Source organism: Lagenorhynchus albirostris, chromosome 10 (genome assembly GCF_949774975.1).
Source record: "Lagenorhynchus albirostris chromosome 10, mLagAlb1.1, whole genome shotgun sequence".
NCBI classification, from domain to species: domain Eukaryota; kingdom Metazoa; phylum Chordata; class Mammalia; order Artiodactyla; family Delphinidae; genus Lagenorhynchus; species Lagenorhynchus albirostris.
The window spans coordinates 33,317,948-33,334,678 of record NC_083104.1 but is presented as its reverse complement, the minus strand read 5'-3'; the positions used below and the strand labels follow the sequence as shown (position 1 = coordinate 33,334,678).

The 16,731-nt window shown below is 41.4% G+C and overlaps 1 protein-coding gene and 1 non-coding gene across 2 annotated transcripts in view; both read right to left on the bottom strand.

Annotated features, from left to right (window-relative positions):
* Positions 1 to 16,731, bottom strand: part of ERC2 (ELKS/RAB6-interacting/CAST family member 2) — a 610,694-nt gene that overhangs the window by 41,569 nt on the left and 552,394 nt on the right. The window lies entirely within an intron of this gene.
* On the bottom strand, positions 5,068 to 5,185 carry LOC132528318 (U5 spliceosomal RNA). Its single transcript, XR_009543192.1, has one exon. It is a non-coding gene; the product is annotated as a U5 spliceosomal RNA (small nuclear RNA).

Sequence of the window (16,731 nt, the reverse complement as noted above, 5' to 3'; positions counted from 1 at the left end):
TACTGTCAATCTTGATAAATTTTTTGAAATTTTGATTTTATACTGTCCTGTGATATTTTTCATTGCCTTAAATGATTTCTATAATCTGAATATTGAAATTCAATAGGTGTTTATGGTTTCTTGGGTTTTGGTGTCATTTCTTCTTCTTCCCTCCCTCCTTCCTGCCTTCCCTCCCTCCTTCCTTCCATCCCTCCCTCCTTCCTTCCATCCCTCCCTCCTTCCCTTGGTTTCTCCCTTCTTCCCTTCCTTCCTTTTCCTTCCTTCCTTCCTCTTTTCTTCTTTTGTCCCTGCCTCCCTGGTCAATTCCTTTCCTCCCTTCTTTTCTAAGTTCTTTCCTAACTACTGTTCTCCCTTATTTACCTATTAATTTCCTTTCTTAATTCTCCTCTTAACTGAAGTGTAAGCTCACTGAAAGCATCTGCTATAGGTCTTAGTCATTTTCATAGCCCTTTACCAGCCACCACCATCCCACTGCCCAAACACAGTGCCAAGAATTGAGCCTGGCATGTGGTAGGTAGGTACTCAGTACGTGTTTTATGATTTAATTTGAATAGTTAAACCCTGTCCATAGTTCCTAACCAAACTATAAGGATTCCCTTCTCCCACAGTGACTGTATATGCACTATTCCTACCATTTTCAATTTTGCAAAAAAAATTTATACTAACTGGAGAATGAGAAGCATTACTCCATGTAAATGAAAAAGATTGAGAGAAAACAGTAACAGTACAATCATGACTATGCAAAATGTATGCAAGGAAAAAGAGACTAGAAAAAAAAATCAGAATGTCAACTCTTTTTCTTGGGTAAAGGCTTTCTTCTTGCTGCTAGTCAGTATTCTTATAATATGCACTTTAATTTCTATTTTTAAAAAGAGAAGTCTCTTTCAAAATAAGTAGTACTTATACTTGATTTTTCAGATATGAAAAGAGATGTAACTTCACTGCTATTAGTCACTTGAAAATGTTATACAAGAAGAAAGCATTTTTATAATTACAAAGCTTTACACAAATATAATTTACTAGTCTTATCTTGAATAATAATAACACAATGAATCTACATCATCCAATCCATTATACTGTTTAAAATACGTAGCAATCACAGAGTTTCTGATTTATTACAGATAATTTTCTATATTCATTTGACCCTTCCATGATGATAACATACATCCTCGTCTTCTCTCCTGGAAATGGTTTGTTGGTTGGATTTAAGAACCCTGGAGCCTGTAGTTGATCAGTTCCGCTCTGGGTGCCACTGAGGCCCAAGGAAATGACGCTAAGACAGTTCAGGAGACAAGTGCATAATTCAGTCAGTTTACAAAGACAGAAAACAAAAGCAATCCCTGGCAACAGAAGAAGCCAGCTCTCCTTCTCTCCCAGCTGATTTTGGAGAGCACTTGCCCTGTGGACTTTGACATCAGAGGCTGAGGCCCTCCTGGCCTTCCACTGGCTGCTGCTTAATAAAAAGACCATCCCATTTTGATCATCATTATTTCCTCAGTTAATAAAGCTTAAAGAAGAAAGCATGTTTTCGAGATGTCAAGGGGTAGAGGCTCAATCTGGCTGAGGTCTGCCTTGGCAGGAATCAACTCTTTTCTTCCTAAGGTTTTATATTCTTCTGGTAAATTTTTTGTATTATTTCAAATATTAAAATAATAAAACATTTGGTTATGTGATGGAAAGTGGTTCAAGTTTGCTGCCACAGAGTTTCATGTATACACTTTTAGGTGCATTAAACAGCAAACTCCAAGCTGGAGTTTTAAATATTTTCCATGCTCAATATCTCCCTGAAAAATTCCAGACAAGTTCTGGGAACCCCTTTCATTGTGTACCTTATTTTTTTAAAAAATCCTTTCCTATTATAAACATATAAATTATTTCCAACAACATCATGAAGGAAAGGTAATGCTGAAAATTTCATATTCAATTACAGTTGACCAATCTGAATGTAAACAATGTTACTATACACTGTGGAGATAGCATCTCTAATGGCAGCTTGGGAAAAATGACTTGAGTTAGTAGCCAACTTTCAATGGCCACATGTCAAGAAGAATGTGAGAATGGAGGGAAAAGGGAGCTCTAACCTGCTTGGAGGGGAAAATGTTTGTTTTAAGGCAACGATAAGGTTAGGAGTCAAGGATGATGTGGTAGAAGGTTAGCTATTATTGCATACTTCTGGGGGTGACATTTTTGATCCCCTTCCCCATGTAAGTGGCCATTTTTCAGCAGAAGCTTCCAGAGCTGTTTTGGGCTTTTAGCAGGACCCAATCTATTTAATCACTGCATTATTTTAGTTGGCCATTTACATATTGTATTTGATTGTAAGTCCCATATGAAACACTCCTCCTATCCCCCTTCATTACCTGGCTCACTTCTCTCACCCATTACGTCTCACATCAGCCATTTATTCCTCCTGGAAGCTTCCCTAAACCTTCATACTTCCTTCCAATCTGGATTAGATATCCCAATACCCCCAGAACCTTCCTTATCAGAGTACTTACTCCATCTTCCTCATTAGTGCATGAGCTTCACCAGGTAGGGACCACGTCACCAGGGTCAGACTCAGTGCCCTTTCCATAGAAAGTGCCCAGTGACTAACTGTGGAATACACAAAAAAATAATCCACAGAATTTCGAATGGAGATGGGTTAGAATACTGAGGGTCCCGTAAACCTGTTACAAGAAGAGAAATAAGAACTGGGTACTTTGGAGATAAGAAGATTCTACAGCATGGAGGATACTGGGGACAGGACAAGACAGGAGAACGGCCTTAAATACTCAAGAATCATAAAGAAGGACTAAGTGCTTAAGCAGCCTCAAAAAGCAAAATGTAAAAGAATAAAAAAAGCAAGAGGGTGAAATGATGAAGAAAGTTATTACAGTACAACAAAAGGCAAACATTTAAGGGAGAGTTCTCTGAAGAGAGAACACTGAGGAGTAGATTTATTAAGAGTTACTAAGTATCAGATCTATCCTAAGTGTTTTATATGTATGAACTCATTTAGTCATCAGAGAAACTCCACAGGCAAGGTAACGTCATTTATACACTTGTCAATGTCACAGTGCCAGCAGAGTAAGTGGCAAGGCAGAGATTTAAATCCAAGTTATCTTTCCCCTCAAAGCCCAGGTCCTTGACCCTTGTGCTAATGTATTCCTCGTCAATCCTGGTGCCAGGTAGAGGTTAAAGGACCCCTTCACAGAGATGCTGTTGAGGAGTTTAGGGAACATCACCAGATGAGAGGACAGGCTGGTAATATGAAACACTAAGTTCCCATGATGACACTAATTGTCACCATGAAGTCTTGCTTAGCTCAAGGCTAACTGTCAACGAAAATGTGATGGATATAAAGTCTGTTGTGGTATGAGACCCTAGCCTTCACATTTCCCTATCCTTCTGGGACACCTCTCTCCACCTCCTAATGCAGCCAGGGTGAGACTGCTGCCCAAGTCCCTGGCCCACATGTTATGCCTTCTTGAATCATTCCCCTGTAGAGTAACCAGATTTGAATACCAAGCCCAAGACAAAAATATGGTTCAACCAGAAGATATCCCATGGTAACCTAGTCAAGGGAGAGAAGGGCAAAGATGATATTTGGATATGGAAACCATTCTATTGTTCCCTCAAATCACCAAGGTTGGTTGTACAAAAGACATTCAGATAATGAAGACATCAAGACTAGAGTTAAGGTCTGGGAAAATGGGGACTATGTCTGAGCCGTGACTAGGTCAGCATCTAGGGCAGTGGGCGGACCCTAGTTATTGCTCAGTGAATTATGATTGAATTAATTAATGACCAAATGCTCTAGAGCAACTGCAGAAAAAAAATTTTCCCAATGAAATGGAGCTTCTGGAGGCAAGCAGATGTCATCATTAACAAAAATAGTGCAAGAAGCAAAATGGTTATGTTCAGTCCTCAGCAGAGATTCAGGAGTTTAATCTTATTACAAAGAAAGCTTAACCTCAGTTACATTCCCTGCAGAAAAGCTACCATTAATCAATACCCAAGAAACCTCAGGCATAGAAGATGCGACCAATCATCAGTTCATGGTCACACTTTGGAAGTTGTTGTTTGTTTTCTTTCTTCAAAAAACCTGAATAGTTACCATGCAGTCAAGAAGTTGAAAAGAGACAAGATCAAGAAAGGCCTACCCTTCCAGTCATGTGTACAAATGTCCATAATCACCAAAAGATAACAAAAACTCTACCCATGATGTAATCACATCAGTCCTGGGAACACTGAGACTTAGGCATAAGCCAGGGTGAATAGAACTGAAAATCAACTGAAGAATGTGTCAAGTGCTGTAAATCTTTCTGATTTCCCTATATAATACCACTAAATGGTCCATTTTGCTGCTTTATAACAACATTTTAAAAAAAAATTAGAACCTAAGCCTCTCACATTTGGGTCCCAGTGGGTTTCAACCTTATGGAGGAAAGCCTTTGTTTGAAGTGTTCTCCACCTTGAAGTGTTTGTAATTTGGTGTCACAAATGTTTATCTGAAAAAAGAATGTTTATATTGAAATATTTATGAATGAAATGATATAATGTCTGGGATTTGCTTCAGAATAACCCAGGGATAGAAGTGGGGAAATGTGGGATAGGAAGGAAACAGTACTGGCAATGAGTTGAATAATTGCTGAAGTTGGGTGAAGGGTATGTGGAGTTTCATTTTACTTTTGTATGTAACAGACATTTTTAAAAAAAGGTTTAGCAGTAATTTACCCTAGCCCATTGAGCCATCAATTAGAAAAGAGATGATTCTCACAGGAGTATGCCTCTCTGTTCTATGGAAGCACCCACTGCTTTAAAGAAAGACAAAACCAGCGCTCATCAATATTAGACTTAGATCTCATTTTGGTGTTTCTCCCCAGATACCTGCATGGGTCCTACATTAAAAGGCAGGCTTCTCAAGGTACTTTTTAAAAAATATTCTTTAGTAGGGAATTTTCAATTAATCAAAATTCTTTAAAATTCTCTTCTCTAAACTAATACACCATTAAAAAGCAATTATACCCCAATAAAGATGTTAAAAAAAATTCTCTTCTCTAAATATAGGCATTTGATAAATTCATCATTCTAAATGAGAAGCTTATCTAACTTCAATATATTCTTCATTGAAAGGCCTTCTCCATGGAAATCTTTAGTAAAAGGTGAAAGACTTATTCGGTCTGAAAAGAAACGAGAGTATGAAACACCTCCTAAGAAATGGAAGTATCCACAGGGGAGTTGAGAGTCAAGGTGGCCACGTGGGAAGATGCAGAGTTAGCAGTTCCACACAACTAAGGCGCCTGCCGGCTGCTGGTGGGGGACTCTGATACCCAAGGAGACGGAACCCCAAAGTGAACCAGTAGGATGTAAGGGGACTGATGGGGGAGGAGAAGTGGAGGCCAGACAGGATCGGCGCCCCTGAGGCAGGGAAGATCAGGAGAGGCAGGCAAGAGGGACTCTCTGGGAAGAGCAGGAGAGAAGCAGAGGGTGACTGCCCCGCTCACTCAGTCTGGGGAGACTGCTGAGCTCCCAGGCCAGTCCCCTGCCCTCCAAAGCTCCCTCCAAGCCACGTAGGGCCTTAGGGGCACAGGAGGGAGGCTGGGGAGATCAGGAGAGGCAGGCAGGAGAGGCCCTCCCAGACAGGAGGAACAGGAAAGGAGAGGAGGACATTTTCCCCACCCACTCGAGTCCCGGAAGCCTGCTGGACTCACAGGTGACATCCCCTGCCCTCTGAGACCAGTGGTGGGGGGCACGCCTGGGCCCCTTCTGTTCCTTCAGCCTAAGCCCCACCCCCTACAGCCCCCAGTGCCTTTTCCAGCCCTGAGGGTCCTGAGCATTGGCGCTGCCCACCACCCAAAGCTTGCCCTTGCTTAGGCCCCCCGCCTCCACAGCCAAGGCCTTCCCCCCGCCCCCTGTTATTTTTTCTTTTCCCTCCTCCTCTTTTTCACTGTTATGGTACTCATGTACCTTCCAGTTGTTGATTCATCTATATTTTTATTTTTACATTCTTTCTAACATATCTGTTAGTTTCCTAGTCTAATTTTATTTTTTACTTTGTTATTTTTCTCTTTTTTTTTTTTGCCATCCCAGGCAGCTTGCGGGATCTTGGTTCACGAGCCCTGAGTCAGGCAAAAGCTCCTTCAGTGGGAGCTCCAAGTCCAAACCACTAGATTAACAGAGAACCTCAGACCCCATAGAATATTCATCAGAATGAGGTCTCACAAATTCCTCATCTCAGCACCAAGACCCAGCTCTACTCAATAGCCTACAAACCCCAGCGTTAGAAGCCTCAGGCCAAACAACCAGTAAGACAAGAACACAATCCCACTCATTAAAAAAAAATAATAAGAGGTGGCGAAAAAATATGTCACAGATGAAGGAACAAGGTAAAAATCTACAAGAACAAATAAATGAAGAGGAAATAGGCAAACTACCTGAAAAAGAATTCAGAGTAATGATAGTAAAGATGATCCAGAATCTCAGAAATAGAATGGAGGCACAGATTGAGAAAATACAAGAAATGATTATCAAAGATCTAGAAGAACTAAAGAACAAACAAACAGAGATGAACAACACAATAACTGAAATGAAAAATACACCAGAAGGAATCAATAACAGAATAACTGAGGCAGAAGAACAAATAAGTGAGCTGGAAGACAGAATAGTGGAAACAACTGCCGAGGAGCGAATAAAGAAAACAGAATGAAAAGAATTGAAGACAATCTCAGAGACCTGTGGGACAACATTAAATGCACCAAGATTCGAATTATATGGGTCCCAGAAGAAGAAGAGAAAAAGAAAGGGTCTGAGAAAATATGTGAAGAGATTATAGTTGAAAACTTCCCTAACATGGGGAAGGAAATAGTCTCCCAAGTCCAGGAAGCACAGAGGGTCCCATACAGGATAAACCCAAGGGAAAACACACCAAGACACATATTAATCAAACTAACAAAAATTAAATTCAAAGAAAAAATATTAAAAGCAGCAAGGGAAAAACAAAAGGAAAGGGAAAAACAAAACTTAAAAAGGAATCCCCATAAGGTCATCAGCTGATTTGCCAGCAGAAGTTCTGCAGGCCAGAAGGAAGTGGCACGATATACTTAAACTGATGAAAGAGAAAAACTTACAACCAAAATTACTTTACCCACCAAGGATCTCATTCAGATTCAACAGAGAAGTCAACAGCTTTTCAGACAAACAAAAGCTAAGAGAATTCAGCACCACCAAACCAGCTTTGCAACAAATCCTAAAGGAACTTCTCTAACCGGGAAACACAAGAGAAGAAAAAGATACACAAAAACAAAACCAAAACAATTAAGAAAATGGTAATGGGAACATACATATTGATAATAACCTTGAATGTAAATGGATTAAATGCCCCAACCAAAAGAGACAGACTCGCTGAATGGATACAAAACAAGACCCATATATATGTTGTCTACAAGAGACCCACTTCAGACCTAGGGACACATATAGACTGAAAGTGAAGGAATAGAAAAAGACATTCCATGCAGATAGAAATGAAAAGAAAGCTGGAGTAGCAATTCTCGTATCATATAAAATAGAGACTGTTACAAGAGATAAGGAGCGACACTACAAAATGATCAAAGGATCAATCCAAGAAGAAGACATAACAACTATAAATGTTTATGCACCCAACATAGGAGCACCTCAATACATAAGGCAAATGCTAACAACCATGAAAGGAGAAATCAACAGTAACACAATAAGAGTAAGGGACGTCAACACCCCACTTTCACCAATGGACAGATCATCCAAAATGAAAATAAATAAGGAAACACAAGCTTTAAATGATACATTAAACAGGATGGACTTAATTGATACTTATAGGACATTCCATCCAAAAAAAACAGAATACACTTTCTTCTCAAGGGCTCACGGAACATTCTCCAGGATAGATCACATCTTGGGTCACAAATCAAACCTCAGAAAATTTAAGGAAATTGAAATCACATCAAGCATCTTTTCTGACCACAATGCAATAAGACTGGACATCAATTACAGGAAAAAAAACTGTAAAAAACACAAATACATGGATGTTAAACAGTGCGATACTAAATAACCAAGAGATCACTGAAGAAATCAAAGAGGAAATTAAAAATTACATAGAAACAAATGACAATGGAAACACGATGACCCAATACCCATGGGATGCAGCAAAAGCAGTTCTAAGAGGGAAGTTTATAGCAATACAATCTCACCTCAAGAAACAAGAAAAATCTCAAATAAATAATCTAACCTGACACTTAAAACAACTAGAGACAGAAGAGCAAAGAAAACCCAAAGTCAGGAAAAGGAAAGAAATGATAAAGATCAGAGCAGAAAAAAATGAAATAGAAATGAAGAAAACAATACCAAAGATCAATAAAACTAAAAGCTGATTCTTTGAGAAGATAAACCCTTAGCCAGACTCATCAAGAAAAAAAGGGAGAAGACACAAATCAATAAAATTAGAAATGAAAAAGGAGAAATCACAACTGACACCACAGAAATACAAAGGATTATAAGAGACTACTACAAACAACTCTATGCCAATAAAATGGAGAACCACAAAGAAATGGACAAATTCTTGGAAAGGTACAATTTTCCAAGACTGAACCAGGAAGAATTAGAAAATATAAACAGACCTATCACGAGCAATGAAATTGAAACTGTAATTTAAAAACTTCCAACAAACAAAACTCCAGGACCAGATGGCTTCACAGGAGAATTCTATCAAATATTTAGAGAAGAGGTAACACTGATCCTTCTCAAACTCTTCCAAACAACTGCAGAGGGAGAAACAGTCCCAAATTCATTCTACAAAGCCACCATCACTCTGATACAAAAACTAGAAAAAGATACTACAAGAAAAGTAAATTATAGGCCAATATTACCAATGAGCATAGATGCAAAAATCCTGCACAAAATACTAGCAAAGAGAATCCAACAGCAGATTAAAAGGATCATACACCATGATCAAGTGGGATTTATCCCAGGGATGCAAGGATTCTTCAATATATGCAAATCAGTCAATGTGATACACCACATTAACAAATTAAGGAATAAAAACCATATGATCACCTCGATACAGAAAAAGCTTTAGACAAAATTCAACACTCATTTATGATAAACACTCTTTAGAAAACGGGCATGGGGAACCCACCTCAACATAATAAAGGCCATATATGACAAACCCACAGCAAGCATCATACACAATGGTGAAAAACTGAAAGCATTTCCACTAAGATCAGGAACAAGACAAGGATGTCTACTCTCGCCACTCTTATTCAACATAGTTTTGGAAGTCCTAGCCACAGCAATCAGAGAAGAAAAAGAAAGAAAAGGAATACAAATTGGAAAATAAGAAGTAAAACTGTCACTGTTTGCCGATGACATGATACTATACATAGAAAATCCTAAAGATGCCACCAGAAAACTACTAGAACTAATCAATGAATATGGTAAGGTTGCAAGATAGATAATTAATGCACAGAAATCTCAGGCATTCCTACACACCAACAACGAAAAATCAGAAAGAGAAATTAAGGAAACACTCCTATTTCCCATTGCAATAAAAAGAATAAAACACCTAGGAATAAACCTGCCTAAGGAGGCAAAATACTTGTACTCAGAAAACTATAAAACACTGATGAAAGAAATCAAAGATGACATAAACAGATGGAGAAATACACCATGTTCTTGGATTGGAAGAATCAATATTGTGAAAATGACTATACTGCCCAAAGCAATCCACAAATTCAATGCAATCCCTATCAAACTACCAGTGGCATTCTTCACAGAATTAGAACAAAAAATCTTACAATTCATATGGAAACACAAAAGACCCTGAATAATCAAAGCAATCTTCAGAAAGAAAAACGGAGTTGGAGAAATCAGGCTCCTTGACTTCAAGCTATACCAAAAAGCTACAGTAATCAAGACAATGTGGTACTGGCACAAAAACAGAAATACAGATTAATGGTACAGGATAGAATGCCCAGAGATAAACCCACGCACCTGTGGGCACCTAATTTACAACAAAGGAGGCAAGAACATACAATGGAGAAAAGACAGCCTCTTCAATAAGTGGTGCTGGGAAAACTGGACAGCTACATGTAAAAGAATGAAATTAGAACACTACCTAACACCATACACACAAAAAAACTACAAATGGATTACAGACCTAGATGTAAGGCCAGACACTGTCAAACTCTTAGAGGAAAACATAGGCAGAACACTCTATGACATAAATCACAGCAAGGTCCTTTTTGAACCACCTCCTAGAGAAATGGAAATAAAAACAAAAATAAACAAACGGGACCTAATGAAACTTAAAAGCTTTTGCACACCAAAGGAAATCATAAACAAGACGGAAAGACAACCCTCAGAATGGGAGAAAATATTTGCAAATGAAGCAATTGACAAAGGATTAATCTCCAAAATATACAAGCAGATCAAAAAAACAAACAACCCAATCCAAAAATGGGCAGAAGACCTAAATAGACATTTCTCCAAAGAAGATAAACAGATTGCCAACAAACACATGAAAGGATGCTCTACATCACTAATCATTAGAGAAATGCAAATCAAAACTACAATGAGGTATCACCTCACACCTGTCAGAATGGCCATCATCCAAAAACCTACAAGCAATAAATCCTAGAGAGGGTGTGGAGAAAATGGAACCCTCCTGCACTATTGGTGGGAATGTAAATTGATACACTCACTATGGAAAACAGTATGGAGGTTCCTTAAAAATAGAGCTACCATATGACCCAGCAATCCTACTACTGGGCATATACCCTGAGAAAACCATAATTCAAAAAGAGACATGTACCACAATGTTCACTGCAGCACTGTTTACAATAGCCAGGACATGGAAGCAACCTAGGTGTCCATCGACAGATGAATGGATAAAGAAGATGTGGCACATATATACAACGGAATATTACTCAGCCATAAAAAGAAACTAGATTGAGTTATTTGTAGTGAGGTGGATGGACCAAGAGTCTGTCATACAGAGTGAAGTCAGAAACACAAAAACGAATACTGTACGCTAGTGCATACATATGTAAGCTAAAAAATTTTTTTAAATGGTACTGGGCTTCCCTGGTGGCGCAGTGGTTAAAAATCCGCCTGCCAATGCAGGGGACATGGGTTCGAGCCCTGGTCCAGGAAGATCCCACATGCCACGGAGCAACTAAGCCAGTGTGCCACATCTACTGAGCCTGCACTCTAGAGTGCACAACTACTGAGCCCACGTGCCACTGAAGCCCGCATACCTGGAGCCCGTGCTCCGAAACAAAGAGAAGCCTCCGAAATGAGAAGCCCGCGCGCCGCAATGAAGAGTAGCCCCCTCTCTCCACAACTAGAGAAAGCCCACGCACAGCAACAAAGACCCAACGCAGCCAAAAATAAAATAAAATAAAAATAAATAAAGTAAGAAACAATGGTACTGATGAACCTAGTTGCAGGGCAGGAATAAAGAGGCAGGCATAGAAAATGGACTTGATGACATGGGGTGGGAGGGGGAAGCTGGGGTGAAATTAGAGTAGCATCGACATATATACACTACCGAATGTAAAATAGTTGGCTGGTGGGAAGCAGCAGCATAGCACAGGGAGATCAGCTCCGTGCTTTGCGATGACCTAGGGGGGTGGGATAGGGAGGACTGGAGGGAAGCTCAAGAGGGAGGGGATATGGGGTCATGTGTATGCATATGACTGATTCGCTTTGCTGTGCCACAGAAACTAACACAGTATTGTGAAGCAATTATACTCCAATAAAGACTTAAAAAAAAAACAAAGAAAGAAAGTAGCCACAGGAAAGTTTTGGAGCTATTTAGGAAACCGTTGTTCCAGAAACATAAGATTACAGGCAATGCCCGAACATGAGAGTAGATTACAGAAAGTTCACATTGAAATCGGTTGCATAGAACTGAAGAGTGAGTCTATGTCCCCAAAGAAAATGTCCTTGAATTATAGACAATTATCTAGGCTACCTACTAAAGACTAAAGATGGATGACACTGTTAAGTAGTGGGAAGGCTTCTTTCTAAGATTTATGAATCTACCTGGTCTAGGGCTGCCTGCCTCCAGAGGGCAGAAGGCCTATGTGCAGGGCATGGGCCAGTTTAAAACTTTACTAGTGCCACTAACGTTGGCTCAAGGCTCATAGTATTCCAGGAAGGAGGCAGGCTGCTGGTCCAAGGTGAGAAACTGTAAATGTATGCAGGCTAGGAGTAGACCAGCACTTCTCAACCAAGGGTGATTTTGCCTTCAAAGAGGACTTCTGGAAATATCTGGAGACACTTTTAATTGTCACAAGTGGAGGACGGGGACTGTTCCTGGCACCTAGTAGGTAAAGGCCAGGGATGCTACTAAACATAGGACAGCTCCTGCAAAAAAGAATTTACCAGCCCAGTGTCAGTAGCGTTGCTGTTGAGAACCCCTGGACTAGAGCAATACTTGCCACAACAATTCCCTCACAGCCCCCCTGCATGGAGGCATGAAAGTGTTCGGGGAGAAGAACACAGAGCTGGCAGGAAGAAGGGAAAGAGAGGGGCGCCTATCTCTACCACTCCTATAGCCAGTCTAAACCCAGTCCTATAAATTCAGCTCCCTACGGGTCTCTTGAAATCTTCCACTTCTCTCCATCTCCACTGCCACCATCCTAGGACAAGCTCTCCCTACCCGAGAGACTGCAGCAGCTTCCTAAGTAGTATGCCCGCATCCAAACCTACCCTCCACACAAAAGCATCTGTATGGTGTGGTGGTCAAGCATGTGGCCAGACTACTTGACAATGCTGAGAGGTTCAAATCTCACTTTTGCTACGTGACCTTGGGCTAGTTATTTAACCTCTTTGTGCCTCTGTTTCCTCAAAAGTAAAACGAGGATGACAACAGTACCTATCTTAGAGGATGCTGTGAAGATATTGTTTATATTTTCAAAGCTCTTCAAAAGTTTCTGGCACATGGAAAGTAGACTGTAACTGCTTTTTATTATTTCCAAATCATAATCTGATCATGTGGCTTCACCCCAATGGGTTCCTGTTCTTAGGATAAGCACCAACTATCTGACCATGGCCCCTAAGGTCCTGGGTAGTCTGGCCTCTGCCATCCCTCTAACCTCAGTCAATCCTGCTTTCCCCCTTTGTCTCTGTGCTTCAGCCACACAGGCCTCCTGTGAGTTAATGGAGGGCATGTTTCTCCCTTCTGCCACAGGGCCTCCTCTAGAATGTACTCCCCAACCTGACTCCACTCACCATCCCTGGCTCTTCATTTAATGAACTCTCATCCAACACATCATGGCTTATCTTCAGGGAGCCCTTCTACTACCTTCAGGACGCTCTCATTGCCCCAGAGACATTTCCTTTTTTGCACACTTATCCCAGCTGTAATTCTACATTCAGATTTCTAATCCTATAATTGGACATCAGATTGTTCATTCATTCTCTCAATAAATAACTGACTTCCTGGATGATTTGTTTTATGAATGAGTCAGTGACTGAACAGGCGACTGGATCAATGAGTAGGCGTGCTGAGCTTGCACCTCAGGCTGAAGTGCTGCATTAGAGCAGTTGCTGACCAAAGATGCAATGCCTTCAGCTTTATGGGAACCCCAAATGCCCTGAGCTTGGATCTAAGGATGTTACCCATGGCCTGGAGGCAGCTGACTTGCGCTCTAGCCCAGGACCTCTAGAATGCTCTCTTTCCTCCCATCTCAAGAAATTCTTCCTTGTTCAGTCAAACCAACTTCCCTAAGCCTAAAGAATAAGGGAGGAATATTTTTTCCTTGTATATGGCGGGAGCAGGGGGCTATTTTCATTAGTCCTAAGACTGAGGCTGACTCTGAGAATGTCAGCTTCACATCTCTCTGGGGTCAGGGCAGCAGCAGTCATTCATGTTCAAAGGTCATTTGAAAAGCAACTGTTTTTTAAAAAAAAATCACAGAATGACAGTTTTGTTTTAGTGTTTTGACTGTAGCATCAAGCAATCTGCTTCTTTTTCCAAAATTACTTACTATGGGAAATGTAAACATTTTTTAACAATGCTTTCTCAAATCATCCTAACAAATCTCACACGTGTGACCACAGCACCATGGCCTTCCCCACTGTACTGGTCTGGGTTTGGCCGGAAACAGAATTCACCACAGATGAGTCCAACGAGGAGAGTTCAATGAAAGGACTACAGAGGAGAGGTGGGCAGGGTTCATAAAACAAACGCGTTGAGGCACCCAGAAACTGGCAACAAGGGGTGGCTATTACTGCAGCTCGGGCTGAAGGGGCAAAGGAAAAATGAGTTAATCCCACTGCCACTGGGAACCATGGATGGGGCACTGCTAAGAGGAGCTACAGTCATGAGAGAAGTCCCTACTGCCAGAGATGTGGCCCCAGTGCAAGCAGGGAACAGGGAGGAAATTCTCTAGCCTTTTTCTCTTCCCACCCTCCCATCTCCTGCAGTGCCTCCTATAGGCCCTGGACCCAAGCAGAAGTCAGCCAGCAGAGGAACCCCAGCAATGCACTATACAGGGAGCAGCTTCCCAGGGCACAGTCTCCCCTCCCAAAGAATGGAAGGGAGAGCAGAGAATAACCACTTTGCATACCCAATCCCATATTGCCTTAGAATAAAACCTTAGAAATGCACTGAAGGGAAAGTTTTACAAGAAAACATCCAGAGATAGAGCCAGGAAGAGAAAGAAGCACCAAGCTCAGGGCTCATAAAGTGAACACACTGACACCATTTTCAAAACAGAACAGAAAGACAATTTAACTTTTATCGTAACTGTGTGCTGGCACTAGCCGCAGTGTACTCTGCAAATCTCTTCAACCAAGCGAAGGGCTGGGTGTGAGTAACAACACATTCTCAAAGAAGTTGGCCAAAGCCTCCTGCAGGTTCAAATTAAGATCCCAGGGATATTGGCTTAACCCAAAGATCAAGTCAAACACTGCATTTCAATTTTCACCATCCCCTGGTTCCCAAATTCTGTCACTGGAAAACAAAAGAGCTTGGCAGTTCTTGACCGGCGGCTTGGCTTCAGCCTATAGTTCTCAATTGCTTTGCTCCTGAAGAACTGAGTGGCCTCCCCTCTACATCTCATTCTCTACGCAAGATTGCCAGAGCTGGCCCTATCTCCGCCCCCAAACATGCATGTGTGTGCCTCTCCCTGCCCCCCCCCCCCCCGCCGCCACCTATCTCTCTCTGCCTATCTCTCTCTGCCTATCTCTCTCTGCCTATCTCTCTCTACCTATCTCTCTCTCTCTCTCTCTCTCTCTCTCTCTCTCTCTCTCTCTCTCTCTCTCTCTCTCTCTCACACACACACACACACACACACACACACACACACACACACAAACACACACTCTCTTCTTCCCAGGGGCTCGGTCTGCCTCCTGCCCAACAGTCAAAATGAGAATCTAGCAAGACAACCACTATGTTGAGAAAATAAAGAAAATATTTTGACCCCTCTCACTTTATAGGGCACCAGGACAGGGGTAGGAAAGGGAGAGGAAAAAGGAAGAAGAGGAGAGAGAACATAAGGAAAAGGAAAGGAAAGGAAAGGAAAGGAGGAAGAGAGAAAAAAGAAGAAAGAGGAGATTGGGTGGAAGAGAAGGCAGGGGTGGATAAGATCAGCGAAAGGAGGAAGAGGCAGCTAGCAAGAGTCAAATTTTCATCAGCATTCATTCATTCCTTTATCTAACTTTTATTAAGTACTTTCCAGGGACCAAGAACATCCAAAGCCCTCCCCACCTCCATGCTGTGCCTTGTCCTGTAAGTCTTCAGTGACTTGGAGCCTTTTGTTATGATGCCCTCTGTCACTGAGGCTGCAGATCTTGATGTTTCCCCTCTACATCCTCAGGGTTGAGGCTTCCCCTGATTAACAGCTACAGTATATTTTACCTTCACAAAGAAGATACTACAGGGAGGCAGAGAAGCCCTACAAGTTGGGATTTTCCCTGAGTCCTGCCCTTTGCAGTTCCGGCAGACAGCCGGCATCTGGGCCACAGTCTATTTCCCATTGATGCCCCTGCTCTGGAATACATTCTCCCACGTACGGTCCTCATTTTTCTTCTATCCTTTTTTTCTCTAAATGACCATTGCAAGAAGTGGTTCCTAGGAAAAGACCTAACTACCTAGTGGGCTGTGATGAAAAAAAGAACAAATGGAAAGGAGGGACAAAGGTAGAAAGTAAAAGGGGCATCAATTTATAGGGCTGGCTGGAGGACTGGCCAATTTCATACCCTTAATTTATAAGTTATAATTTAGAGTCGGACAAACTGAGGACCAGAGAGATCCAAAGGAACCTGCTCTTGGATTGAAAGAAGGACCACAACTGCCCCCTTTGACTTGCCCTACTTTAGGAGGCTGGAAGGCCTGTACGTTTCTCTTTCCCGTTTTTAATGGTTGATCTTCCCCAGCCCCCATGGAGCTGCTGCTGTGAAGATGGAGATAACATGAGGTACGGTGCTTGGAATAATTTAGACTCTACAATTCATAAGCATTTAGATTATTTAACTGCTGATTATGATTATTTAAGCTGAAAGATTATACACTGTAGCTCAGAAAATGTTTGTATTTCCATTAAAAACCACCAGGCCAAGGGACCCATTTGACTGACAGTTTTCACTATTAAACATATATGCAGTGCATGTTTTTGGCCAGAAGACAGTGTCTCCCCTTGCTTTGTTTTAAGATAAGGAAGCTGAGTTCAAAGGCCTCCTCCAACTAGCTCTCTTCCTGCCCCT